At 42.5% G+C, this 27,730-nt stretch overlaps 1 protein-coding gene and 1 long non-coding RNA gene across 2 annotated transcripts in view; one reads left to right on the top strand and one right to left on the bottom strand.

Annotated features, from left to right (window-relative positions):
* Nucleotides 1–27,730, bottom strand: part of TNR (tenascin R) — a 440,410-nt gene that overhangs the window by 124,130 nt on the left and 288,550 nt on the right. The window lies entirely within an intron of this gene.
* Nucleotides 1–27,730, top strand: part of LOC103789338 (uncharacterized) — a 76,412-nt gene that overhangs the window by 31,207 nt on the left and 17,475 nt on the right. The window contains exons 14-16 of the long non-coding RNA XR_013529497.1: nucleotides 7,784–7,967; nucleotides 10,100–10,209; nucleotides 11,993–12,060. This is a non-coding gene — a long non-coding RNA (uncharacterized LOC103789338). The remainder of the gene's footprint in view (nucleotides 1–7,783; nucleotides 7,968–10,099; nucleotides 10,210–11,992; nucleotides 12,061–27,730) is intronic.

Genomic DNA, 27,730 nt, shown 5'->3' with positions numbered 1-27,730 from the left:
GGGCTCTGAGGCTCAGCAGTGAACAAAGCGCCCTGCTTGAAAGTCTAGTGGGGCAAATGGCAACACACAATAGTGATGTGACAGGATATCAGGGCTGTAACTTTTACAAAGAAAATAAACCCTGGGAACAGCACCTGGGACTGCATGGACATTGGGGGCTGTTGCAGTGCAGGTGGGTGGGGAAGGCTGTCGGAGGAGGAGGTATTTCAGCAGAGACCTGGATGGAGAGAAGGAGCTGGCCCTGCTCAGGCCTGGGAAGAGTCGGTGCAAAGGCCCTCCCAGGCCATGCTTGAGGTGTGTGAGGGCTGGGCAGAGGCTGCCATGGCTGGAGCCTGGGAAGCTGGGGTGGGGGGTGGGGACAAAGGTGAGAGAAGCAGGGACCTGTAAGGCCTAGTGGATGAGTGAAAGGAGTTTAGATTGTGAAGCTTGGGAGGGCTGTAAGGGAGTAAAGAGTGACAGGATCTGATTTGTATTTGTAAAAGCAGCATGATTCACAATAGCCAAAAGGTGGAAAAAGCTCAAATGTCCTTTGAGAGATAAATAAACAAAATGTGGCATAGATATACTGTAGCATACTATTCAGTCTTAGAAAGGAAGGAGATTCTGACACATGCTACACCATGGATGCACCGTGAAGTCAGTATGTGGAGTGAGATAAGCCAGTCACACGGGGCAGTGGGAGTTACTGTGTAACAGGTGCAGAGATGCAGCCAGCATGATGGAAAAGTTCTGGGGATGGACAGTGGTCACGGTGGGACAACCATGTGAATGTACTTAATGCCAGCGAATTGGACACTTAAAATTGTTAAAATGGTATATTTTGTTACATATGTCTTACCAGAACAAAAGCAAACACCAAAGACCACCCTGCCTTCTGTATGGAGAATCTAGAGAGACTAAGGATGAAAACTACACTTACGGAAAAGTTGCAAGAATAAGGCAAAAAACTCTCACTAATGCCTTACCCAGATGATTGGTGACATATTTTGGAAATAAAGTTGATCCAGACTTGATGTTGAGCCAGGTGTGAGGGCTGAGGGAAAGAGAATTTTATGGTCTGTCCCCTGGAGCCACAGAAAGTTAGCTGTGGAAGGGTAGCCACTGAGTCACAGACCGCCAGGAACTAGATCACAAAGATGAGGCCCAGAGAGTGGAGGGGAGCTGACTGGGGACACAGATTTCTGCAGAGGGCCACGATGTGAGCTTAGGTTCCTAACTTGCAGTTTTTTGGTTTTTAAACATTATTTATTTATTATTGTATTATTATTATTTTTCAGAGACAGGGTCTCTCTGTCATCCAGGCTAGAGTGCTGTGGCATGCTTATGGCTTACCACAGCCTCGAACTTCTGGGCTCCTGGACTCAAGCGATCCTCCTACCTCAGCCTCCAAGTAGCTGGGACTAGAGGCATGGATCACCACGCATAGCTAATTTTTAAAATACTTTTTAGACACTTGTCTCGTTTTGTTGCTGAGGCTGGTCTCGAACTTCTGGCTTCAAGTGAGCCTCCTGCCTTGGCCTCTCAAAGTGCAGGCATTACAGGCATGAGCCTCTGTGCCCAGCTGTTTTTGTTTTTTTTAAATCAAAGGTGAAACATTTTCATTTTAACCATATTTCACCTTTCTGAACAGGTCGACCGGGTGGTGAGAAAGGGGTGGACAGGGTGAGTTTTTTTCCAGAGATGGGCCCTGCTGTCCTCACAGGGAAAGGAAGGTGTGCTTAGGCCTAGTGTTGTTGCAGCTACTTGATAGTTGCTCGGTTTCTCCATCTTCTAAATGGGTCTAGTTGTCTGTCGGTTGGGGCTGGTCTAGTCTGTCTCTTGGGGTTGTTAAAAGGGTTTTAGTAGACAGAGCTGTATCCAAAACATCTTCCCATGCTCCTAAATGTCTTCCATGCTTCTTGCCACAGTGTGTGAAATTCTCATTGTTAGAATCATTCATTCAGATTACAGGCAGAGATCAGAGCATGCTCAAGAGCTGCTGGCCAAGCTGCATTCATTCATCCATTCATTCACAGTGTGCCAAACTCTGTGCTAAACATAGAGTGGTAGAACTAAGACATTCTCTCTTCCCCACAACAGGTATTCAGATAAGATAAAAAGAGCATGTGGGCCAGGCGCAGTAATCCCAGCACTTTGGGAGGCTGAGGCGGGTGGATCACAAGGTCAAGAGATCGAGACCATCCTGGTCAACATGGTGAAACCCCGTTTCTACTAAAAATACAAAAAATTAGCTGGGCATGGTGGCATGTGCCTGTAATCCCAGCTACTCGGGAGGCTAAGGCAGGAGAATTGCCTGAACCCAGGAGGCGGAGGTTGAGGTGAGCTGAGATGGCGCCTTTGCACTCCAGCCTGGGTAACAAGAGAGAAACACTGTCTCCAAAAAAAAAAGAGCATGTGGTCTGCAGTGCAGCAGAGCCCTCTGAGTATTGGTTCCATTTTATCTTATTTATTTATTGAGACAAAGTCTCACTCTGTTGCTCAGGCTGGAGTGCAATGGCACAATCTCAGCTCACTACAACCTCTGTCTCCTGGGTTCAAGCAATTCTCCTGCCTCAGCCTCCCAACTAGCTGGAATTACAGGCATGCAACACCATGTTCCAGCTCCCGTGGTTTAATTCACTATTCCAACTCCCATGGTTTCTATCTTGCTCAGAGTAAACTCAAAAGCCCTACTGGGGCCTAGCTAATTTTTGTATTTTTAGCAGAGATGGGGTTTCACCGTGCTGGCCAGGCTGGTCTCAAACTCCTGACATCAGGTGATCCACGTACCTTGGCCTCCCTCATTGCTGGGATTACAGGCATGAGCCACCATGCCCAGCCTGGTTCCACTGTATTTTAGCTGCATGATTTTCAATGAGTATCTTACACTCTCTGAGCCTTGGTTTCTTCATCTGCAAGGTGGGAAGAGGGACAGATTTAAGTATGGCATGCCACACGTTCTTTTCTGCTCCTCACATTGATGGGTGGGGTCTACATCCCCTCCTCTTCAATCTGAGCAGCTTGTGATTGCTTCAACCAATAGAGGATGGAGAAAGTGATACTATGTGTCTTCTGAGGCTACATCATGAAGACCATGAAGCTTCTTCCTTGTTCTCAGGAATACTGAGCCACCACATAAGCCACCATGCTGGAGAGGTCACACTCATGCTGATAATCCTAGCCTGTGAGTTATGCCAGCAGTGGGCAAGACATGTGCATGAAGAAGCCATCCTGGAAAGAGATCCTCCAGTCCCCCAGAGACCCGAGCCTCCCGCCATTCTACCACCCAGAGACCAGCTAGTTACATCAGCTCTGCGTTCTTCCAACTCCTCACCCATGGAATCCATGGGCATAATAGAATGACCGTTATTTTATGCCTCTAAATTTTGGGGTGGTGTGTTACACTGATAATCAGAACAAGGCCAAAACAACATTCCTTAAAATTAATGTGCATTTTAAATGAAAAATGAAAACCTTAGAAAGCATCTACCTTATTATAGGCCTCAATAAAATATGAATTTCCCCTTTCAAAAGAAAGACCCTCACTGTCTAGCAGTAGGGGCAGGTATGCTGCTAATAACTAAATACAATATGTAAACATCATAACAAATTTGACAACCAAATGCAAAACACATCAGTCAAGGCACTCTTTAATTTTGTGAGGATTTGGGACTGTGGGACTGGGTCAAGGAAGACTTCAGAAGGAGGAGACATTTGGTTTTTTTTTTTTATTGTTATTAGTTTATTAATAAGAATTTTTTAAATTGCAGTTTAGGTTTTGGGGTACATGTGAAGAACATGCAAGATTGTTGCTTAGGTACACACATGGCAGTGTGATTTGCTGCCTTCCTCCCCTTCACCTATAACTGGCATTTCTCCCCATGCTCTCTCTCCCCAACTTCCCACCCCCCACTGTCCCTTCCCTGTTTCCCCCCGACAGACCTCAGTGTGTAGTGCTCCCATCCCTGTGTCCATGTGTTCTCATTGTTCAACACCTGCCTATGAGTGAGAACATGTGGTGTTTGATTATCTGTTCTTGTGTCAGTTTGCTGAGAATGATGGTTTCCAGGTTCATCCATGTCCCTACAAAGGACACAAACTCATCGTTTTTGATGGCTGCATAATATTCCATGGTGTGGATGGGCCACATTTTCCCTGTCTAGTCTGTCATTGATGGGTATTTGGGTTGGTTCCAGGTCTCTGCTATTGTAAACAGTGCTGCAATGAACATTTGTGTGCATGTGTCCTTATGGTAGAACGATTTATAGTCCTTTGGATATATACAAATGGAATTTCTATTTATAGGTCCTTGAGGAATTGCCACACTGTCTTCCACAATGGTTGAACTAATTTACACTCCCACCAGCAGTGTAAAAGTGTTCCTATTTCTCCACATCCTCTCCAGCATCTGTTGTCTCCAGATTTTTTAATGCTTGCCATTCTAACTGGCGTGAGATGGTATCTCAATGTAGTTTTGATTTGCATTTCTCTAATGACCAGTGATGATGAGCATTTTTTCATGTTTGTTGGCCTCATGTATGTCTTCTTTTGTAAAGTGTCTGTTCATATCCTTCACCCACTTTTGAATGGGGTTGTTTCTTTTCTTGTAAATCTGTTTTAGTTCTTTGTAAATTCTGGATATCAACCCTTTGTCAGATGGGTAAACTGCAAAAATTTTTTCCCATTCTGTTGGTTGCCGATTCACTCTAATGACTGTTTCTTTTGCTGTGCAGAAGCTGTGGAGTTTGAATAGGTCCCATTTGTCTATTTTGGCTTTTGTTGCCAATGCTTTTGGTGTTTTGGTCATGAAGTCCTTGCCTATGCCTATGTCCTGAATGGTTTTGCCTAGATTTTCTTCTAGGGTTTATGTGGTGTTAGGTCTTATGTTTAAGTCTTTAATCCATCTGGAGTTAATTATAGTGTAAGGTGTCAGGAAGGGGTCCAGTTTCTGCTTTCTGCACATGGCTAGCCAGTTTTCCCAACCCCATTTATTAAACAGGGAATCCTTTCCCCATTGCTAGTTTTTGTCAGGTTTGTCAAAGATCGGATGGTTGTAGATATGTTGTGTTGCCTCTGTTCTGTTCCATTGGTCTATATATCTGTTTTGGTGCCAGTACCATGCTGTTTTGATTACTGTCGACTTGTAGTATAGTTTGAAGTTCAGTAGTGCAATGCCTCCCACTGTGTTCTTTTGCTTAGAATTGACTTGGCTATTTGGGCTCTCTTTTGGTTCCATATGAAGTTTAAGGTGGTTTTTTCCAGTTCTGTGAAGAAGGTCATTGGTAGCTTGATGGTGATAGCATTGAATCTGTAAATTACTTTGGGCAGTATGGCCATTTTCACGATATTGATTCTTCCTAACCATCAACATGGAATGTTTCTCCATCTGTTGCTGTCCTCTCTTACTTCATTGAGCAGTGGTTTGTAGTTCTCCTTGAAGAGGTCCTTTACATTCCTTGTTAATTGTATTCCTACGTATTTTATTCTTTTTGTAGAAATTATGAATGGCAGTTCATTCTTGATTTGGGTCTCTTTGAGTCTGTTATTGGTGTATAGGAATGCTTGTAGAGACGATTTGACTTCCTCCTTTCCTATTTGAATACCCTTTCTTTCTTTTTCTTGCCTGATTGCTCTGGCTAGAACTTCCAGTACTATATTGAATAGGAGTGGTGAGAGAGGGCATCCTTGTCTAATGCCAGATTTCAAAGGGAATGCTTCCAGTTTTTGCCCATTCAGTATGATATTAGCTGTTGGTTTGTCATAAATAGCTTTTATTATTTTGAGATACGTTCCATCAATACCAAATTTATTGAGGATTTTTAGCATAAAGGGCTGTTGAATTTTGTCAAAGGCCTTCTCTGCATCAATTGAGATAATCATGTGGTTTTTGTCTTTGGGTCTGTTTATGCGGTGAATTACGTTTACAGACTTGCGTATGTTGAACCAGCCTTGCATCCCCGGGATGAATCCTACTTGATCATGGTGGATAAGCTTTTTGATACGCTGTTGGAATCAACTTGCTAGTATTTTATTGAAGATTTTTGCATCTATGTTCATCATGGATATTGGCCTGAAGTTTCATTTTCTTGCTGAGTCTCTGCTGGATTTTGGTATCAGGATGATGTTGGTCTCATAAATTGATTTGGGAAGGATTCCCTCTTTTTGGATTATATGGAATAGTTTCAGAAGGAATGGTACCAGCTCTTCTTTGTATGTCTGGTAGAATTCGGCTGTGAACCCATCTGGACCTGGGCTCTTTTTGGGTGGTAGGCTCTTAATTGCTGCTTCAACTTCAGACTTTGTTATTGGTCTATTCCGGGTTTCGACTTCTTCCTGGTTTAGGCATGGGAGGATGCAAGTGTCCAGGAATTTATCCATTTCTTCCAGGTTTACTAGTTTATGTGCATAGAATTGTTTGTAATAATCTCTGATGATGGTTTGAATTTCTGTGGAATCTGTGGTAATATCTCCTTTATTATATTTTATTGCATCTATTTGGATATTCTCTCTTTTCTGTTTTATTAATTTGACTAGTGATCTATTTTGTTGATCTTTTCAAAAAATCAGTTCCTGGATTTATTGATTTTTTGAACGGTTTTTTTTTGTGTCTATCTCCTTCAGTTCTGCTCTGATCTTAGTTATTTCTTGTCTTCCGCTAGGTTTTGAGTTTTTTTGAACTTGCTCCTCTAGCTCTTTAAATTTTGATGATAGGGTGTCAATTTTAGATCTCTCCTTGCTTCTCATATGGGCATTTATTGCTAGCTATATATTTTCCTCTAGAGACTGCTTTAAATGTGTCCCAGAGATTCTGGTATGTTGTGTCTTTGTTCTCATTGGTTTCTAAGAACATCTTTATTTTCTGCCTTCATTTCATTGTTTATCCAGTCAACATTCAAGAGCCAGTTGTTCAGTTTCCATGAAGCTGTGCGGTTCTGAGTTAGTTTCTGAATTCTGAGTTCTAACTTGATTGCACTGCTGTCTGAGAGACTGTTTGTTATGATTTCCATTCTTTTGCATTTGCTGAGGAGTGATTTACTTCCAATTATGTGGTCAGTTTTAGAGTAGGTGTGATGTGGTGCTGAGAAAAATGTATAGTCTGTGGATTTGGGGTGAGTTCTGTAAATGTCTATTAGGTCTGCTTGTTTCAGGTCTGAGTTCAAGTCCTGGATATCCTTGTTAATTTTCTGTCTGGTTGATCTCTCTAATATTGACAGTGGGGTATTAAAGTCTCCCACTATTATTGTGTGGGAGTCTAAGTCTCTTTGTAAGTCATTAAGAACTTGCCTTATATATCTGGGTGCTCCTGTATTGGGTGAGCATATATTTAGGATCATTAGCTCTTCTTGTTGCATCGATCCTTTTACTGTTATGTAATGTTCTTCTTTGTCTCTTTTGATCTTTGTTGCTTTAAAGTCTATTTTATCAGAGACGAGTATTGCAACTCAGGAGGAGACATTTGAATGAGACCCTGAAAAGCCAGAAGGATTGTTTGGAGTTTACCAGCAGACAAAATGGGAGACATTTGAGGGAGAGAGGCAACGACGTGAGTCTGGCAAAGGTCTTAGAGATAGTTCCCCTACTTCTACCTGGGCTCCTTGTCAGGTCTTCCTGAACAGGGCAACAGAGGATATCCTTGAGGATGAGAGTTAGGTCCTGTCACTGTTCCAACTCCCTTGGTTTTCATCTTGCTCACAGTAAATGCCAAAGCCCTGCTGGTGACCTGTATGCAGAGGGACCATATAATTTATCAACCGAACTGGGGCGCTTTGAGAGTGAACAGGGGCATTATTAATAATTCTTCCAGGACAACAGAACAGAACTAATTCAGGATTGTCCTGGGCTATCAAGATGTGTGGTCATCTGACCTACGCGGCAGCTCTAAGCCTTGTTGTACCTGCCTGATTGCGTCTTCCCTGGGCCCACCAGCTCATCTGTGCTCACCCCAGTCCAGCCACACTAGCTTTCCTGATGATTCCTGAATATGCCAGGTAAGTTTATGCACCTCCAGGTCCCTCTGCCTAGGGTGCTCTTGCTTCGGAGGGTCACAGACTTGCTTCCTCACCTCCCTCAAGTCTTTACTCAATGTTATTTGAGCAAAGGGCCTTCCTGGACAGACTATTTAAAGTGGACTCTTTCCATAGCCTCCACTTCTTCCTTGCTGTTTGTTTTTTTCTTTTTTTTGAGATGGAGTTTTGCTGTTGTTACCCAGGTTGGAGTGCAATGGCGCGATCTCGGCTCACTGCAACCTCCGCCTCCTGGGTTCAGGCAATTCTCCTGCCTCAGCCTCCTGAGTAGCTGGGATTACAGGCACGCGCCACCATACCCAGCTAATATTTTGTATTTTTAGTAGAGATGGGGTTTCACCATGTTGACCAGGATGGTCTCGATCTCTTGACCTCGTGATCCACCCGCCTTGGCCTCCCAAAGTGCTGGGATTACAGGCTTGAGCCACCGCACCTGGCCGCTTTGTTTTTCTTATGGCACACATCACCTTCTAACATGATATGTAACTTTTTATTTTGTCGATATTTCTGTGTCCCCTCACTACAATGCAAGTTCCATAAAGGCAAAGATGTTTGACTGTTTCATTTGCTGCTGCATCCGTGGATGTCTGCAACAATGCCTGACACTTAGTTGGTGCCTAATAAATCTCCCAAGTAAAAGTAGTTGACTGGCCTCCTTAGTGAAATATCGTCTCAAAATGAACAGTTCAGGCAGTTCAGCCTAAGTGTACTGAAGAATGTTTTGCATGAGAGATTTTTTTAAGTTAGTAGCTTTTGAAAACAGCCTAGAGCCATGTCTAAAACAAAATGTATGGCCCATGTGCAGCACAATTTTCTGTTATAAAGTTTCCCTCCACGTCTCTTAGTATCATAAATTATTATAGCTGGAAGAAATCAGCTCTAAAATTCTATGATTCTAAGTGACAAGCTCTATTATGTCTTTAAAAAATTGAAATGATATATTTTCTGGATAGTCAGGAAAACTGGAGGTCAGGGCAATAAGGGGAAACTGAGGATTTGGACAATTTATGAGTCAATTTCTAAGGTTGGCAGACTGTTGGCATTTCTCCCAATTGCTGTGGGGGGGGCGCATTTCAATCCTGCCTCTAGCTGCTGGAATAATACTTCTTCCATTTCTTTAGCTCCCCTCTAAAGTCTACAGATTCGGGTAGATAAATCGTCAGCGGTCCTTCCCATTTCTGAGGCATTAAGCTTAAATCCTGTTAAGGTTCCCCATATATTAAAAATAAAACTTCTATTAACTTTTCCCCTGTCAGTGTGATCAGAGTTAAATTAATTTTTAACACTTGGGTAGAACAGCAGAAGATAAATGTGCCCCCAGAGCCACCATGCAAGGGCTGCTGGTCAGTTAGGGAGACTTGAACCATCACACTGCTGGCGGATGCTGCCCTAACCACTAGGATGTGTTGGGCGGGGCTCTGTTCCCATAGATGGCACCTCTGGCATTATAAATGATATTGGTGGCATCCCAGGCTACCGCCATCAGGGCATGTGAAGGCAGATTGCTAAGCAAGACATTGAGTTCTGGCCTGGGGTAGACCACTGAGTTGGACAGCCAGCCCAGCCTGCCTGGTTTGGTCATATGGCATCCTCACTCCTAGAAAAGATGCTCTGTGACTCACCCACTGTGCCCAGGTTGTTTCTGGGGCTGAATCTGAAGTATGTGAGAACATGGGCTCTACACCATATCTATAAATGAATGTGTTTTCATTGCTTAAAAGCTTGGAGACCTTGAGCAAAAAAATAGAAAAAAGAACTACTATTGACATAGCACTTACTTTATCTTGGGTACTGAGCAAAGGTATATGTATATGTGTATGCAATATGTCTAATACTATACTCATTACTTATAATTTGTAATTTTATTATGTATATATTTGTAAAAGAGAAAGAGGTTTTTCTCACTGACTCCTCCTTCATACAATTAAGTATTATTTTCTCACTTTTTAGATAAGGAATCTCAGGTCCCAGAACAAAAATTGGTACCATAGAAGCCATGCAACTGGCAAAGGCCAGAGTTGTTTGAACTCACGTCTGTCTGAATAGAAAGCGTTTTTAACCAAATAATGCAAATTATTCAAACTCTCTGATCCTAGGTTTTCCATCTGTAAAATGGGGAAATAGTACCCACTTCACAGGCTTGTAGTCAAAATCAATGAAGATAATGTGTGTGAAGGGCTGAGCACAGAGCCTGGCGCAGAGCTCGGTAAGTGCTATTGCAGTAGCAGTAACTAAATTCCCTCTTTCTTGCAAGTAATAAGATCTTTATGCTCAAATTAATGTTATGATTATTGTGTAAACCATTATGCTGCGTACTTTTGGAGACAATAATAACACCATAGATCACTCACCAATCCATTCCTTCATTTGTTTAATGCATATATATTTGTTTAAAGGGTATGAGATTTAAGGACAAGGCATGCACCCTACCTTCGAGGAGCTTACAATCTGGTTGGGGAGGTCAAACATACACAAAGGTTAAATAAATAATAATTAAGGCAATATATGAGCCAAGATGAATGGGTAAGGTTTGAGGAGGGGAGTCACCATCGTCCAGAGGTATGGAGGTGAACTGGATCTGGGGTCCGCAGTAAGCAAGATTTGTCTTTTAGGAGAGAGAATGGTCAGCACACCTCATCCCAAAGTCAAGAAAATGCTCTGGGCACCAGCAGGCAGTCAGTGCCTCACAAATGGAATTTTCACTTTGCAGCCTCTAGTCTGTGATACGCAAATTTGGACAGGAATTCAGATAATGAGTTTTATCAAGGTCTGATCTGAAATAGGAGCAAAGTGCTTTTTTTTCCAAGAGGTCTCCTATTCCTTAAGAAAAATTATTTTGAATGCAAAGATTATATTTTTACCCTCTACCATAAAGCACAGACCATGACCCTTATCACCATCACTGTCAACATTATGATCACCACCACGCCCACTATCCTCCAACTGCCATTGTCTCCTCTACTGCTACCGCCACCATCACCACCACCTCCACCTCCACCCCTACCACCATATTAGCAGCATATTAACATTTTCACCATTCCTTCTGCTATCACTTCCATGACCACCACCACCATCACCTCTACAATCACCACTAATACCACCACCATTATTACTATCACTATCATCACCATCCCTTCTGTCATCACCACCACCTCCACCATTATCGCCACCTCCCCCATTGCCATTATCACCACCACCATCACCACCACCCCCTCTGCCATTATCACCACAACCAACACCATCATCCCCGACACCATCATCATTGCCACCATCACCTCCACCATCATTACCTCTAACATTATTACTACCACCATTACCACTGCCATCTCCACCAGACAAAACTCCTTACTTTGAGTCAACATGATTATGAAAATCTGCATTTTAAGGCTCACACCAGTGTAAACTGAGTAAGAGATTTATTTCTTCTGCTTTCTAATGTGAGGCCAAGTGGGAGCTGGTCTTGACTCCAAACAAACCTACTGAGAACACCTTCCCCAAATTGTGATAATTTGTTAAAACTAATGCTGCAAAGAAAATACGTTGTTACTGGCCTTCCTCTGAACCAAGGTTCACACCTCCTCGAGTGTGTCTTGCAATCTGAAGCAAGACCCAGTTCTCCACAGTTCCAGGAGGTGGGGTGGCAGCAGTGGTGGGCCATGGAGAGGGGAGCCTGAGAAAGCCTGGCAGACAGGGGCTGTTTCTCTCCCACTCGAAGCAGCCCACTCCCTTCAGGCAATAGACAGCTCTGACTTCAAACCCTAGCCAGGGATACTGCCACATGAGTAATGACCAAAAAGATTCTATAAACGGTTTCTTTCATCTCCTATTGAAATGAAAGAACAAGAGCGAGAGAGTAGAAATGAATTGTATTCCTACTGTGGAGAGTTCATTTGATAAATAATGTATATAGAGTTTGCAGTAATAACGGCTCTTTTTCGATTCAGCATGTGTGGGTAAGTTTTGCCATATATCCTCTGTATTTCTAACAGACGGTGACTGACTGGTGCCCAGACTGGCATTATGAGAAGCAAGACAGACTGCTAACATTTGCTGTCAGGTCAGAAGGGTTAATCTGGTTTTTCCCCTGAGCTGGAGGCAGGGGTCCTCTGCCTTTCAGTGAAGGTGTGGGAGGGGAGGCAGGAGATAGATGGAGGATTTATCTTGCTCTGGCTCCTAGAAATGGGAGGCAAGGTGACATGTGCCCAAGGTAGGATGACCAGGGAAACTATCTTGAAGATGTAGCTCTCTGCTACCTTCTGCTCGCTTTAACATTAAAGCAGAGAGGAAGATCCAAAATGGCCGTTTAGGAGCAGCTCAGGATTGCAGCTCCTAGTGAAAGCACAGAGGGTGAGTGGACACTGCATTTGCAGACGGATCTTTTTTTTAATTGCATTTTAAGTTTTGGGGTACATCCGAAGAGCATGCAAGATAGTTGCATAGGTACACACATGGCAGTGTAATTTGCTGCCTTCCTCCCCTTCACCTATATCTGGCATTTCTCCCCATGCTATCTCTCCCCAACTCCCCACCCCCACTATCCCTCCCCTATACCCCCAACAGACCCCAGTGTGTAGTGCTCCCCTCCCTGTGTCCATGTGTTCTCGTTGTTAACCACCTGCCTATGAGTGAGAACATGTGGTGTTTGATTTTCTATTCTTGTGTCAGTTTGCTGAGAATGATGGTTTCCAGGTTCATCCATGTCCCTGCAAAGGACACAAACTCATCGTTTTTGATGGCTGCATAATATTCCATGGTGTAGATGGGCCACATTTTCCCTGTCTAGTCTGTCATTGATGGGCATTTGGGTTGGTTCCAGGTCTTTGCTATTGTAAACAGTGCTGCAGTGAACATTCGTGTGCATGTGTCCTTATGGTAGAACGATTTATAATACTTTGGATATATACCCAGTAATGGGATTGCTGGGTCAAATGGAATTTCTATTTCTAGGTCCTTGAGGAATTGCCACACTGTCTTCCATAATGGTTGAACTAATTTACACTCCCACCAGCAGTTAAAAGTGTTCCTATTTCTCCACATCCTCTCCAGCATCTGTTGTCTCCAGATTTTATAATGCTTGCCATTCTAACTGGCGTGAGATGGTATCTCAATGTAGTTTTGATTTGCATTTCTCTAATGACCAGTGATGATGAGCATTATTTCATATGTTTTTTGGCCTCATGTATGTCTTCTTTTGTAAAGTGTCTGTTCATATCCTTTGCCCACTTTTGAATGGGCTTGTTTTTTTCTTGTAAATCTGTTTGAGTTCTTTGTAAATTCTGGATATCAGCCCTTTATCAGATGAGTAAACTTCAAAAATTTTTTCCCATTCTGTTGGTTGCTGATTTACTCTAATGACTTTCTTTTGCTGTGCAGAAGCTGTGGAGTTTGATTAGGTCCCATTTGTCTATTTTGGCTTTTGTTGCCAATGCTTTTGGTGTTTTGTTCATGAAGTCCTTGCCTATGCCTATGTCCTAAATGGTTTTGCCTAGATTTTCTTCTAGGGTTTATGTGGTGTTAGGTCTTATGTTTAAGTCTTTAATCCATCTGGAGTTAATTATAGTGTAAGGTGTCAGGAAGGGGTCCAGTTTCTACTTACTGCACATAGCTAGCCAGTTTTGCAACCTTTTATTAAACAGGGAATCCTTTCCCCATTGCTTGTTTTTATCAGGTTTATGAAAGATTCTATGGTTGTAGATATGTTGTGCTGCCTCTGATGCCCCTGTTCTGTTCCACTGGTCTATATCTCAGTATACCAGTACCAGTACCAGTACCATGCTATTTTGATTACTGTCGCCTTGTACCATAGTTTGAATTCTGGTAGTGTGATGCCTTACGCTGTGTTCTTTTTACTTAGAATTGACTTGGCTATGCGGGCTCTCTTTTGGTTCCATATGAAGTTTAAGGTGGTTTTTTCCAGTTCTGTGAAGAAGGTCAGTGGCAGCTTGACGGGGATGGCGTTGAATCTGTAAACTACTTTGGGCAGTATGGCCATTTTCACAATATTGATTCTTCCTAACCATGAACATGGAATGTTTCCCCATCTGTTTGTGTCCTCTCTTATTTTGTTGAGCAGTGGTTTGTAGTTCTCCTTGAAGAGGTCCTTTATGTTCCTTGTTAGTTGTATTCCTAGATATTTTATTCTCTTTTTCGCAATTGTGAATGGCAGTTCATTCTTGATTTGGCTCTCTTTAAGTCTGTTATTGGTGTATAGGAATGCTTGTGATTTTTGCACATTGATTTTGTATCCTGAGACTTTGCTGAAGTTACTTATCAGTTTCAGGAGTTTTTAGAAGCAAATAGGAGGCAGCAAATAGAGACAATTTGGCTTCCTCCTTTCCTATTTGAATACCCTTTATTTCTTTTTCTTGCCTGATTGCCTTGGCTAGAAATTCCAGTACCATATTGAATAGGAGTGGTGAGAGAGGGCATCCTTGTCTAGTGCCAGATTTCAAAAGGAATGCTTCCATTGTTTGCCCATTCAGTATGATACTGGCTGGTGGTTTGTCATAAATAGCTTTTATTATTTTGAGATACGTTCCATCAATACCGAATTTATTGAGGGGTTTTAGCATAAAGGGCTGTTGAATTTTGTCGAAGGCCTTCTCTGCATCAATTGAGATAATCATGTGGTTTTTGTCTTTGGTTCTGTTTATGTGGTGAATTATGTTTCTAGACTTGCTTATGTTGTACCAGTCTTGCATCCCCGGGATGAATCTTACCTGAACATAGTGGATAAGTCTTTTGATGTGCTGTTGCAGTCAGCTTGCCAGTATTTTATTGAAGATTTTTGCGTCTATGTTCATCATGGATATTGGCCTGAACTTTTCTTTTCTTGTTGAGTCTCTGCCAGGTTTTGGTATCAGGATGATGTTGGTCTCATAATATGATTTGGGAAGGATTCCCTCTTTTTGGATTATTTGAAATAGTTTCAGAAGGAATGGTAACAGTTCCTCCTTGTGTGTCTGGTAGAATTTGGCTGTGAACCCATCTGGACCTGGGCTCTTTTTGGGTGGTAGGCTCTTAATTGCTGACTCAGCTTCAGATCTTGTTATTGGTCTATTCATGGTTTCGACTTCTTCCTGGTTTAGTTTTGGGAGGATGCAAGTGTCCAGGAAGTTATCCATTTCTTCCAGGTTTACTAGTTTATGTGCATACAGTTGTTTGTAATATTCTCTGAAGATGGTTTGAATTTCTGTGGGATCTGTGGTGATTTCCCCTTTATCTTTTTTTTTTTGAGATGGAGTTTCGCTCTTGTTACCCAGGCTGGAGTGCAATGGCATGATCTTGGCTCACTGCAACCTCTGCCTCCTGGGTTCAGGCAATTCTCCTGCCTCAGCCTCCTGAGTAGCTGGGATTACAGGCACACACCACCATGCCCAGCTAATTTTTTGTATTTTTAGTAGAGACGAGGTTTCACCATGTTGACCAGGATGGTCTCGATCTGTTGATTGAGATTACAAGCCTGTAATCCCTCCCAAAGTGCTGGGATTACAGGCTTAAGCCACCACGCCCGGCCTCCCCTTTATCGTTTTTATTGCATCTATTTGGGTATTCTCCCTCTTTTTTATTAATCTGGCTAGTGGTCTATTTTGTTGATATTTTCAAAAAACCAGCTCCTGGATTTATTGATTTTTTTGAGGGTTTTTGTGTCTCTATCTCCTTCAGTTCTGCTCTGATCTTAGTTATTTCTTGTCTTCTGCTAGGTTTTGAATTCTTTTGATGTTGCTCCTTTAGCTCTTTCAATTTTGATGATAGGGTGTCAATTTTGGATCTCTTGTTCTCATGTGGGCACTTATTGCTATATATTTTCCTCTAGAGACTGCTTTAAATGTGTCCCAGAGATTCTGGTATGTTGTGTCTTCATTCTCATTGGTTTAGAAGAACATCTTTATTTCTGCCTTCCTTTCATTGTTTCTCCAGTCAACACTCAAGAGCCAGTTGTTCAGTTTCCATGAAGCTGTGCTGTTCTGAGAAAGTTTCTAAATTCTAACTTGATTGTACTGTTGTCTGAGAGACTGTTATGATTTCCGTTCTTTTGCATTTGCTGAGGAGTGATTTACTTCCAATTATGTGGTCAATTTTAGAGTAGGTGTGATGTGGTGCTGAGAAGAATGTATATTCTGTGGATTTGGGGTGGAGAGTTCAGTAAATGTCTATCAGGTTTGCTTGTTCCAGGTCTGAGTTCAAGTCCTCAATATTCTTGTTAATTTTCTGCCTCGTTCATCTGTCTTATATTGACAGTGGAGTGTTAAAGTCTCCCACAAATATTGTGTGGGAGTCTAAGTCTCTTTGTAAGTCATTAAGAACTTGTCTTATGTATCTGGGTGCTTCTGTATTGCGTGAGTATATATTTAGGATCGTTAGGTCTTCTTGTTGTTTCGATCCTTTTACCATTATGTAATGTCCTTCTTTGTCTCTTTTGATCTTTGTTGCTTTAAAATCTGTTTTATCAGAGACGAGTACTGCAACTCCTGCTCTTTTTTTGCTCTCCATTTGCTTGGTAAATCTTCCTCCATCCCTTTATTTTGAGCCTTTGTGTATCCTTGCATGTGAGATGGGTTTCCTGGATACAGCACATCGATGGGTTTTGGCTTTTTATCCAATTTGCCAGTTTGTGTCTTTTGATTGGTGCATTTAGCCCATTTACATTTAGGGTTAATATTGTTATGTGTGAATTTGATACTGCCATTTTGATGTTAGCTGGCTGTTTTGCCCATTAGTTGATGCAGATTCTTCATTTTGTTGATGCTCTTTACCATTTGGTATATTTTTGGAGTGGCTGGTACTGGTTGTTCCTTTCTATGTGTAGTGCCTCTTCCAGGGGCTCCTGTAAAGCAGGCCTGGTGGTGACGAAATCTCTGAATACTTGCTTGTTCACAAAAAATTTTATTTTTCCTTCACTTATGAAGCTTAGTTTGACTGGATATGAAATTCTGGGTTGAAAATTCTTTTCTTTAAGGATGTTGAATATTGGCCCCCACTCTCTTCTGGCTTGTAGGGTTTCTGCTGAGAGATCTGCTGTGAGTCTGATGGGCTTCCCTTTGTGGGTAACCCGCCCTTAGCATTTTCTCCTTCATTTCAACCCTGGTGAATCTGACGATTATGTGCCTTGGGGTTGCTCTTCTTGGGGAATATCTTTGTGGTGTTCTCTGTATTTCCTGGACTTGAATATTGGCCTGCCTTGCTAGGTTGGGAAGTTTTCCTGGATAATATCCTGAAGAGTATTTTCCAGCTTGGATTCATTCTCTTTGTCACATTCAGGTACACCTATCAAATGTAGATTAGGTCTTTTCACATAGTCCCATATTTTTTGGAGACTTTGTTCATTCCTTTTTACCCTTTTTTCTCTAATCTTGCCTTCTCATTTTATTTCATTGAGTTGATCTGCGACCTCTGATATCCTTTCTTCTGCTTGGTCAGTTCGGCTGTTGAAACTTGTGCATGCTTCACGAAGTTCTCCTGTTTTGTTTTTCAGCTCCATCAATTCACTTATATTCCTCTCTAAGTTGTCCAATCTCATTAGCATTTTGTCAAATCTTTTTTCAAGGCTCTTAGTTTCTTTGCATTGAGTTAGAACATGTTCTTTTATCATCTCATGGAAGTTTCTCATTACCCACCTTCTGAAGTCTGATTCTGTCATTTCATCACACTCATTCTCCATCCAGCTTTGTTCCCTTGCTGGTGAGGAGTTATGATCCATTGTAGGAGGCGAGGTGTTCTGGTTTTTTCTTTATTTTTGCACTGGTTTCTTCCCATCTTTGTGGATTTATGCACCTGTTCTCTGTGTTGTTGCTGATATTGAGATTGGGTCTCTGAGTGGATGTCCAGATTGTTGATGATGTAGTTATTTCTGTTTCTTCGTTTTCCTTCTAACAACAGTCTGGCCCCTCTGCTGTAGGACTGCTGAGGTCCACTCCAGGCCCTGCTTGCCTGGGGATCACCTGCAGCAGCTATAGAATAGTAAGGGTTGCTACCAGTTTCTTCTTCTGCTATCTTTGTCCCAGAATGATGTCCGCCAAATGTCATTCTGATCAGTCCTTTGTGAGGTGATTCTTTGGATATATGGGGGTCAGGGAGCTGCTTGAGGAGACAGTCTGTTCTATATAGGAGCTCCAGTGCTGAGCTGTTCATTCAGAGCTTCTAGGCAGGTACATTTAGGTTTGCTGCAGCAGAACTCATAACCCCCCACCCCCTTTTTTTCCCCAGGTGCTCTGTCCCAGGGTGTTAGGGCTTTATTTATGAGTGTCTATTGTACTGCTATCCTTTTTTTCAGGGCTTCCCTGCCCAGCAAGGAGGCAGCCTAGTCACTGTCTGCCTGCAGAGGCTTTGCTGAGCTGCTGTAGGCTCCGCCCTACTGCTGTGTGAACTTCCCTGCAGTCCTGTTTATATGGGTGTGGTTAGAACTGCCTCAGCAATGGTGGCTCGCCTCTGTAATGGCGGACTCTATCTGTTATGGTGGGTTGCCTCGGCAATGGCAGACTGCCTCAGCAATGGTGGACTACCTCCGTAGGGGTGGATTGCCTCGGTAATGGCGGACGCCCCTCCCCCACAGAGCTGGGCCATCCCGGGTTCAGCTGTGCTTGCCATGGAACTCTCAAACCTGAGCGTTTCCAATTGCTGCTGCTGTTTGTTTGTTTTTGTGGGGGTGGGACCCACTGAGCCTGATCACCTGGCTTCCTGCCTCAGAGCCTTTTTCTTTAAGTTGAATGGTTGACTCTCTCCCAAGTATTCCAGTTGCCTGTGAAAGGGCGCTGGGATCTGTGTGATTTCCCATGTGGCGACGCATTTTGCCAGCTGAAACAGTGGCACTGCCCGGAAATCTCCTGGCTTGGCTCCCTGTTTAATCAGATGAATGGGCAAATCTGCCTTCTCGGAGCTCCAATTGCCAACTTAAAAGGGCAATCAGACCAGTGTATTTTGTATGGAGAACCATGGCACCATAAAAACAGCTGCGCCAGCCAAAAAAGCCGCGCTGGCGACCCTTAGGGCTCCTCTGCCTGGGAATCTCCTGGTCTGTGGGCAATGAAGATCTCCTGGAAATGCGGCATCCACTCACCCTCTGTGCTTTCACTGGGAGCCGTGATCCTGAGATGCCCCTAAGGGGCCATCTTGGATCTTCTCGGCAGATGGATCTTTATTGCCCACAGACCAGGAGATTCCCAGGCGGAAGAGCCCCACGGGTTGCCAGTGCAGCTGTTTTGCTGGCTCCTGGCGTGGTGGTTCTCCACACAAAATACGCTGGTCTGGTTACCCTTTTAAGCTGGCGATTGGAGCTCTGGGAAGGCAGAGTCACCCATTCATCTGATTAAACAGGGGACTGAAATGGGGAGCCAGGCCAGGAGAGTCCCAGCCAAAAAAGCACCATGAAACTCAGCACCGTTGTTTCAGCCGGTGTGGTGGGTCACCACACAGGAAACCACACACATCCTGGTGCCTTTTCAGCAGGCGACTGGAATACCTGGGAGAGAGTCAACCATTCAACTTAAAAAAAAAAAAAAAGGCTCTGAGCCAGGGAGCCAGGGGATCAGGCTCGGCGGGTCCCACCCCCCTCCACACACACAAAAGCAATTGGAAATGCTCTGTGTTGAGAGTTTCATGGCAAGCACAGCTGAACCCCAGCTCTGTGGGGGAGAGTCATCCGCCATTACTGAGGCACTCCACCCCTACTGAGGCAGTTCACCATTGTTGAGGCAGCTCGCCATTGCCAAGGCAACCTGCCATTACAGAGAGAGTACACCATTACAGAGGTGGGCCACCATTGCTGAGGCAGTTCTAACCACATCCATATAAAGAGGACTGCAAGGAAAGTCACATGGCAGCAGGGCAGAGCCCACAGCAGATCAGCAAAGCCTCTGCAGGCAAACAGTGAGTAGGTTGCCTCCTTGCTGGGCAAGGAAGCCCTGAAAAAAAAGGCAGCAGCACAATGGAAACTAGTAAATAAAGCCCTAACTAACTCCCCAGCACCTGAGGAAAAAAAGGGGTTTATGAGTTCTGCTACAGCAGACTTAAACCTACCTGCCTAGCAGCTCTGAATGAACAACGGAGTTCATAGCTCAGCAGGTGAGCTCTTACAAAGGACAGACTGTCTCCTCAAGCAGCTCCCTGACCCCTGTATATCCAAATAGTCACCTCACAAAGCACTGATCAGACTGACATTTGGTGGGCATCATTCTGGGACAAAGATAGCAGAAGAAGAAACTCGTAGCAACCCGTACTGTTCTGTAGCTGCTGCAGGTGATCCCCAGGCAAGCAGGGCCTGGAGTGGACCTCAGCAGTCCTACAGCAGAGGGGCCAGACTGTTAGAAGGAAAATAAAGAAACAGAAATAACTCCATCATCCAGAAACTGGACGTCCACTCAGAGACCCAATCTGAAAGTCAGCAACTACAAAGACGACAGGTGGATAAATTCAAAAAGATGGGAAGAAACCAGCGCAAAAATGATGAAAACACCTGAAACCAGAACACCTCTCCTCCTACAACGGATCACAACTCCTCACCAGCAAGGGAACAAAGCTGGATGGAGAATGAGTGTGATGAAATGACAGAATCAGACTTCAGAAGGTGGGTAACGAGAAACTTCTGTGAGCTAAAAGAACATGTTTTAACCCAATGCAAAGAAACTTAAGAACTTTGAAAAAAGATTTGACAAAATGCTAATGAGATTGGACAACTTAGAGAGGAATATAAGTGAATTGATGGAGCTGAAAAACAAAACAGGAGAACTTCGTGAAGCATGCACAAGTTTCAACAGCCAAACTGACCAAGCAGAAGAAAGGATATCAGAGGTCGCAGATCAACTCAATGAAATAAAATGAGAAGGCAAGATTAGAGAAAAAAGGGTAAAAAGGAATGAACAAAGTCTCCAAAAAATATGGGACTATGTGAAAAGACCTAATCTACATTTGATAGGTGTACCTGAATGTGACAAAGAGAATGAATCCAAGCTGGAAAATACTCTTCAGGATATTATCCAGGAAAACTTCCCAACCTAGCAAGGCAGGCCAATATTCAAGTCCAGGAAATACAGAGAACACCTCAAAGATATTCCCCAAGAAGAGCAACCCCAAGGCACATAATTGTCAGATTCACCAGGGTTGAAATGAAGGAGAAAATGCCAAGGGCGGGTTACCCACAAAGGGAAGCCCATCAGACTCACAGCAGATCTGGCTTGTAGGGTTTCTGCTGAGAGAAGAGAGTGGGGGCCAATATTCAACATCCTTAAAGAAAAGAATTTTCAACCCAGAATTTCATATCCAGTCAAACTAAGCTTCATAAGTGAAGGAAAAATAAAATTTTTTGTGAACAAGCAAGTACTCAGAGATTTCGTCACCACCAGGCCTGCTTTACAAGAGCTCCTGAAAGAGGCACTACACATAGAAAGGAACAACCAGTACCAGCCACTCCAAAAATATACCAAATGGTAAAGAGCATCAACAAAATGAAGAATCTGCATCAACTAATGGGCAAAACAGCCAGCTAACATCAAAATGGCAGTATCAAATTCACACATAACAATATTAACCCTAAATGTAGATGGACTAAAAGCCCCAATCAAAAGACACTGATGGGCAAATTGGATAAAAAGCCAAAACCCATTGGTGTATTGTATCCAGGAAACTCATCTCACATGCAAGGATACACAAAGGCTCAAAATAAAGGGATGGAGGAAGATTTACCAAGCAAATGGAGAGCAAAAAAAAAGCAGGAGTTGCAATTCTCGTCTCTGATAAAACAGACTTTAAAGCAACAAAGATCAAAAGAGACAAAGAAGGACATTACATAATGGTAATGGGATCGATGCAACAAGAAGAGCTAACGATCCTAAATATATACTCACCCAGTACAGGAGCACCCAGATACATAAGGCAAGTTCTTAATGACTTACAGAGACTTAGAGTCCCACAAAGAGACAGTGGGATACTTTAACACCCCATTGTCAATATTGGACAGATAAACCAGATAGAAAATAAACAAGGATATCCAGGACTTGAACTCAGATCTGGAACAAGCAAAGCTAGTAGACATTTACAGAACTCTCCACCCCAAATCCACAGAATATACGTTCTTCTCAGCACCATGTCACACCTACTCTAAAACTGACCACATAATTGGAAGTAAATCACTCCTCAGCAAAGCAAAAGAATGGAAATCATAACAAACAGTCTTTCAGACTGCAGTGCAATCAAGTTAGAACTCAGAATTCAGAAACTAACTCAAAACCGCACAGCTTCATGGAAACTGAACAACTGGCTCTTGAGTGTTGACTGGATAAACAATGAAATGAAGGCAGAAATAAAGATCTTCTTAGAAACCAATAAGAATGAAGACACAACATACCAGAATCTCTGGGACACATTTAAAGCAGTCTCTAGAGAAAAATATATAGCAGTAAGTGCCCACATGAGAAGCAAGGAGAGATCCAAAATTGACACCCTATCATTAAAATTGAAAGAGCTAGAGGAACAAGATAAAAAAAAAACTCAAAACCTAGCAGAAGACAAGAAATAACTTAGATCAGAGCAGACTGAAGGAGACAGAGACATGAAAACTTTTTTAAAAAAATCAATAAATCCAGGAGCTGGTTTTTCAAAAAGATCAACAAAATACACAGACCACTAGCCAGATTAATAAAAAAGAAACTAGAGAATAACCAAATAGATGCAATAAAAGATGATAAAGGGGATATCACCAGAGATTCCACAGAAATTCCAAGCATCATCAGAGATTATTACAAACAACTCTATGCACATAAACTAGTAAACCTGGAAGAAATGGATAACTTCCTGGACACTTGCATCCTCCCAAGCCTAAACCAGGATGAAGTCGAAACTGTGAATAGACCTATAACAAGATTTGAAGTTGAAGCAGCAATTAAGAGCCTACTAACCAAAAAAAGCCCAGGTCCAGATGGGTTCACAGCCGAATTCTACCAGACATACAAAGAGGAGCTGGTACCATTCCTTCTGAAACTATTCCAAATAATCCAAAAAGAGGGAATCCTTCCCAAATCATTTTATGAGACCAACATCATCCTGATACCAAAACCCGGCAGAGACTCAACAAGAAAAGGAAACTTCAGGCCAATATCCATGATGAACATAGATGCAATCAGCTTGCCAGTATTTTATTGAAGATTTTTGCAACAGCACATCATAAAGCTTATCCACCATGATCAAGTAAGATTCATCCCGGGGATGCAAGGCTGGTTCAACATACACAAGTCTATAAACATAATTCACCACATAAACAGAACCAAAGACAAAAACCACATGATTATCTCAATTGATGCAAAGAAGGCCTTCGACAAAATTCAACAGCTCTTTATGCTAAAAACCCTCAATAAACTATGTATTGACGGAATGTATCTCAAAATATTAAAAGCTATTTATGACAAACTGACAGCCAATATCATACTGAATGGGCAAACAATGGAAGCATTCCCTTTGAAATCTGGCATTAGACAAGGATGCCCTCTCTCACCACTCCTATTCAATATGGTACTGGAAGTTCTAGCCAGAGCAATCAGGCAAGGAAAAGAAAGAAAGGGTATTCAAATAGGAGAGGAGGAAGTCAAATTGTCTCTATTTGCAGACGACATGATAGTATATCTAGAAGACCCCATCATCTCAGCCCAAAATCTCCTGAAACTGATAAGCAACTTCAGCAAAGACTCAGGATACAAAATCAATGTGCAAAAATCACAAGCATTCCTATACACCAATAAGAGACTCAAAGAGACCCAAATCAAGAATGAACTGCCATTCACAATTGCTACAAAGAGAATAAAATAACTAGGAATACAACTAACAAGGAATGTAAAGGACCTCTTCAAGGAGAACTACAAACCACTGCTCAACAAAATAAGAGAGGACACAAACAGATGGAGAAACATTTCATGTTCATGGTTAGGAAGAATCAATATCGTGAAAATGGCCATATTGCCCAAAGTAACTTACAGAGTAAACGCCATCCCCATCAAGCTACCAATGACCTTCTTCACAGAACTAGAAAAAAGCCACCTTAAACTTCATATGGAACCAAAAGAGAGCCTGCATAGCCAAGTCAATTATAAGCAAAAAGAACACAGCGGGAGGCATCACACTACCAGACTTTGAACTATATTACAAGGCTACAGTAATCAAAACAGCATGGTACTGGTATCAAAACAGAGATATAGACCCATGGAACAGAACAGAGGCCTGAGAGGCAACACAACATATCTAAAACCATCCAATCTTTGACAAACCTGATAAAAACTAGCAATGGGGAAAGAATTCCCTGTTTAATAAATGGGGTTGGGAAAACTGGCTAGCCATGTGCAGAAAGCAGAAACTGGACCCCTTCCTGACACCTTACACTATAATTAACTCCAGATGGATTAAAGACTTAAACATAAGACCTGGCACGACAAAAACCCTGGAAGGAAATCTAGGCAAAACCATCCAGGACATAGGAGTAGGCAAGGACTTCATGACCAAAACACCAAAAGCATTGGCAACAAAAGCCAAAATAGACAAATGGGACCTAATCAAACTCCACAGCTTCTGCACAGCAAAAGAAACAGTCATTAGAGTGAATCGGCAACCAATAGAATGGGAAAAAAATTTTGCAGTTTACCCATCCGATAAAGGGCTGATATCCAGAATTTACAAAGAACTCAAACAGATTTACAAGAAAAAAACAAGCCCATTCAAAAGGGTGCAAAGGATATGAATAGATACTTTACAAAAGAAGACATACATGAGGCCAACAAACATATGAAAAAATGCTCATCATCACTGGTCATTAGAGAAATGCAAATCAAAACTACATTGAGATACCATCTCACACCATTTATAATGGCAGTCATTAAAAAATCTGGAGGCAACAGATGCTGGAGAGGATGTGGAGAAATAGGAACAGTTTTACACTGCTAGTGGGAGTGTAAATTAGTTCAACCATTGTGGAAGACAGTGTGGCGATTCCTCAAGGACCTAGAAATAGAAATTCCATTTGACTCAGCAATCCCATTACTGGGTATATATCCAAAGGATTATAAATCAATCATTCTACTATAAGGACACATGCACACGAATGTTCATTGTGGCACTATTTACAATAGCAAAGACCTGGAACCAACCCAAATGCCCACTGATGATAGACTGGACAGGGAAAATGTGTCACATATACACCATGGAATATTATGCAGCTATTGAAAACCATGAGTTTGGGTCCATTGTAGGGACATGGATGAACCTGGAGACCATCATTCTCAGCAAACTGACACAAGAACAGAAAATGAAATACTGCATGTTCTCACTCATAGGCAGGTGTTTCACAATGAGAACACATGGACACAGGGAGGGGAGCACTACACACTAGGGTCTGTTGGGGGAATAGGGGAGGGACTGCAGGGGTGGGGAGAGATAGCATGGGGAGAAATGCCAGATATAGGTGAAGGGGAGGAAGGCAGCAAATTACACTGCCACGTGTGTACCTATGCAACTATCTTGTATGTTCTTCACATGTACCCCAACACCTAAAATGCAATAAATAAATAAATTAAGAACATTAAAGCAAGTCCCAGAGACCCATTGGGCTTTGGAAAGAGTGCAGAGACATGCACACAAGGCCCTGGGAGGTCCCTCACTCCTATCAAGAAGGAAGAAGCACCAGAATATTGGAAAACCTGCTTCTCTGCAGTTGTCTCTCCAGTCAGCCCTTAGATTTCAAGGAGACAAACACTGGACTCATGTTGAAATGTTAGTCATCTGATCATCACATGTTACTTTCTGTTCTGCCACTAAAACAGTGAGAAGAACTCCTGCATTTTTGCAATGTGTTTTGGCTTATCAAGTATCCTTATAAATGTGACCTCACTTAATCTTCACAATAACCAGGAAAGAATTGTTACTCCATCTCATAGATGAGAAAACTGAGGTTCTGAAAGGTTTAGTAGCTTGTCCAAGGTGGCAAAGGGATAAGGGGAAGAATTGACTCAAAATATGCTGCAGTTAGGTTTTCTGACTCTAAGGCCGGTGCTTTACTACTCAAAGTTGCCTCCCTAGAGGCACTTCTACAGAGACCTTGTTGGTATGTGTAAGGGGGGTTGAGGGGTACACACACACAAACACATGCACCCACACCCACGTACATGCTCATATAGAGGTGCACACATGCATCCGTGCGCACATGCTCTTACATACACACATGCATGTGCACACACTGATACATGCTTGCCTGGCAGAAGTCAGAGTGCATTCCCAGTAGGAGAGGGCTTCTGCTATTCAGCTTGTTTGACTTTGCTTTAGTGAAAAATTACTCAAAACCTCAAGAATCACCCCCTTTCTGGTCCCAGATGGATGGGTGGAACAACCTGAGAGCCCTTGGAAATGATTTTCACCCCGCAGGGGCTTGCATTTCCAGAGAGTCATGATACAGTGGCCTTTTTAAGCCACTCACCTGCAGTTTGGGGTCACAGCAGCTGGTGGCTGCAATTTACTGGGACTAAGATTTGTAGCACTCAGTGTCCAGGAAGATGCAATTTACCTCATAGGAGGGATGGCTTTTGCTCCCAAGAAAATGTTTTACCTCCCTTGGCTCACCTTTAGATTTAAGAAATTGCTCTGAGGAGTGAGAGAGTGTCTAAAATCTTAAATATTAGATTCACTTCCCCTAAAATTAGATAACATTAATGTCAGAGCTGAATCGTGGTTTTATCAGAGGCCCTTTGTTAGTTCTCTACTCAAATAACCTACAAGGAACTTTCCATGAAAGAACAGAAAATGAAATCTCTACATCTGTCTTATATGTTCCTTTCACTCTCCATCTTTTGCTTCTATTTCTTTCTGTGACATCTCTCGGGAAATCTTACTTCTTCATATTTTCAGGTGTTTACTGCTTCTGCTCACTTTTTTTCCCATCATTTTCCACTTTTCAGTGAGACCTTTTTCCTTCTACCTCTATGAATTCTTAATAGTTTCTTTCTGATAGTTCCTTATTTCTGCTGATTATTGTGCTTTTCTTCCCATACGTCCTGGGCCTGTGGTTTGTCCTTCCCTTTGCTTTTCCTCTTCCTTTGCAGGGAGGAGGTCTAGGCAGAGCGAGGACTTGGGATGGAGAACATTGGTGTGAATCTACGCTCTATCACTTTAACACCAGCATGACCTTGGCAAACTACTTTCAATTCTCTGCAACTGTGGTTTCCAGATCTGAAATATGGATGTAATATGCCTATAGAGTTGTTTTGAGTCTCAAATGAGATCCTGTTTGAAAGCACCTGTCCCAGGACCTAAAATGCAATAGCTATCCACAGAATGTCCAGTTGCTCTCCTCACTTTCTCCTTTGTTTATAAAGTATGTCCACTTCTAGTCCTTTTGGGGTTCAGTAACTTACCTGGTTGAGGTTGCATGGATTCATCAGGCCACATAAAGGTAAAAGTGTATCCAATTTGGTGTATGTGGTAGATGACAAACAAGAATGGGTTTGATTTGATGCCGACCATAATGAAAACACAGAAGCAACTTCAACAATGAAGGAAATGACGAGGCTGACATAAGTCAAAGATCAGTCATCTCCAGCTTCTTGTGTGTACTGAAAACATTTTGATAAATGGGGAAGGAGAAAAATCAAAATGTGCTCTTTGGTTCAAACAAGCTGTCATAGCCTGTGAGATAAGGTTGCACCCGTCCACAGAAGCCGGCTTCTAGACACACACCCTCATTATGCACAATTTAATAATATACA

Source organism: Callithrix jacchus, chromosome 18, assembly GCF_049354715.1.
Source record: "Callithrix jacchus isolate 240 chromosome 18, calJac240_pri, whole genome shotgun sequence".
NCBI classification, from domain to species: Eukaryota; Metazoa; Chordata; class Mammalia; order Primates; family Cebidae; genus Callithrix; species Callithrix jacchus.
This window is presented reverse-complemented; position numbering and strand designations above follow the sequence as displayed.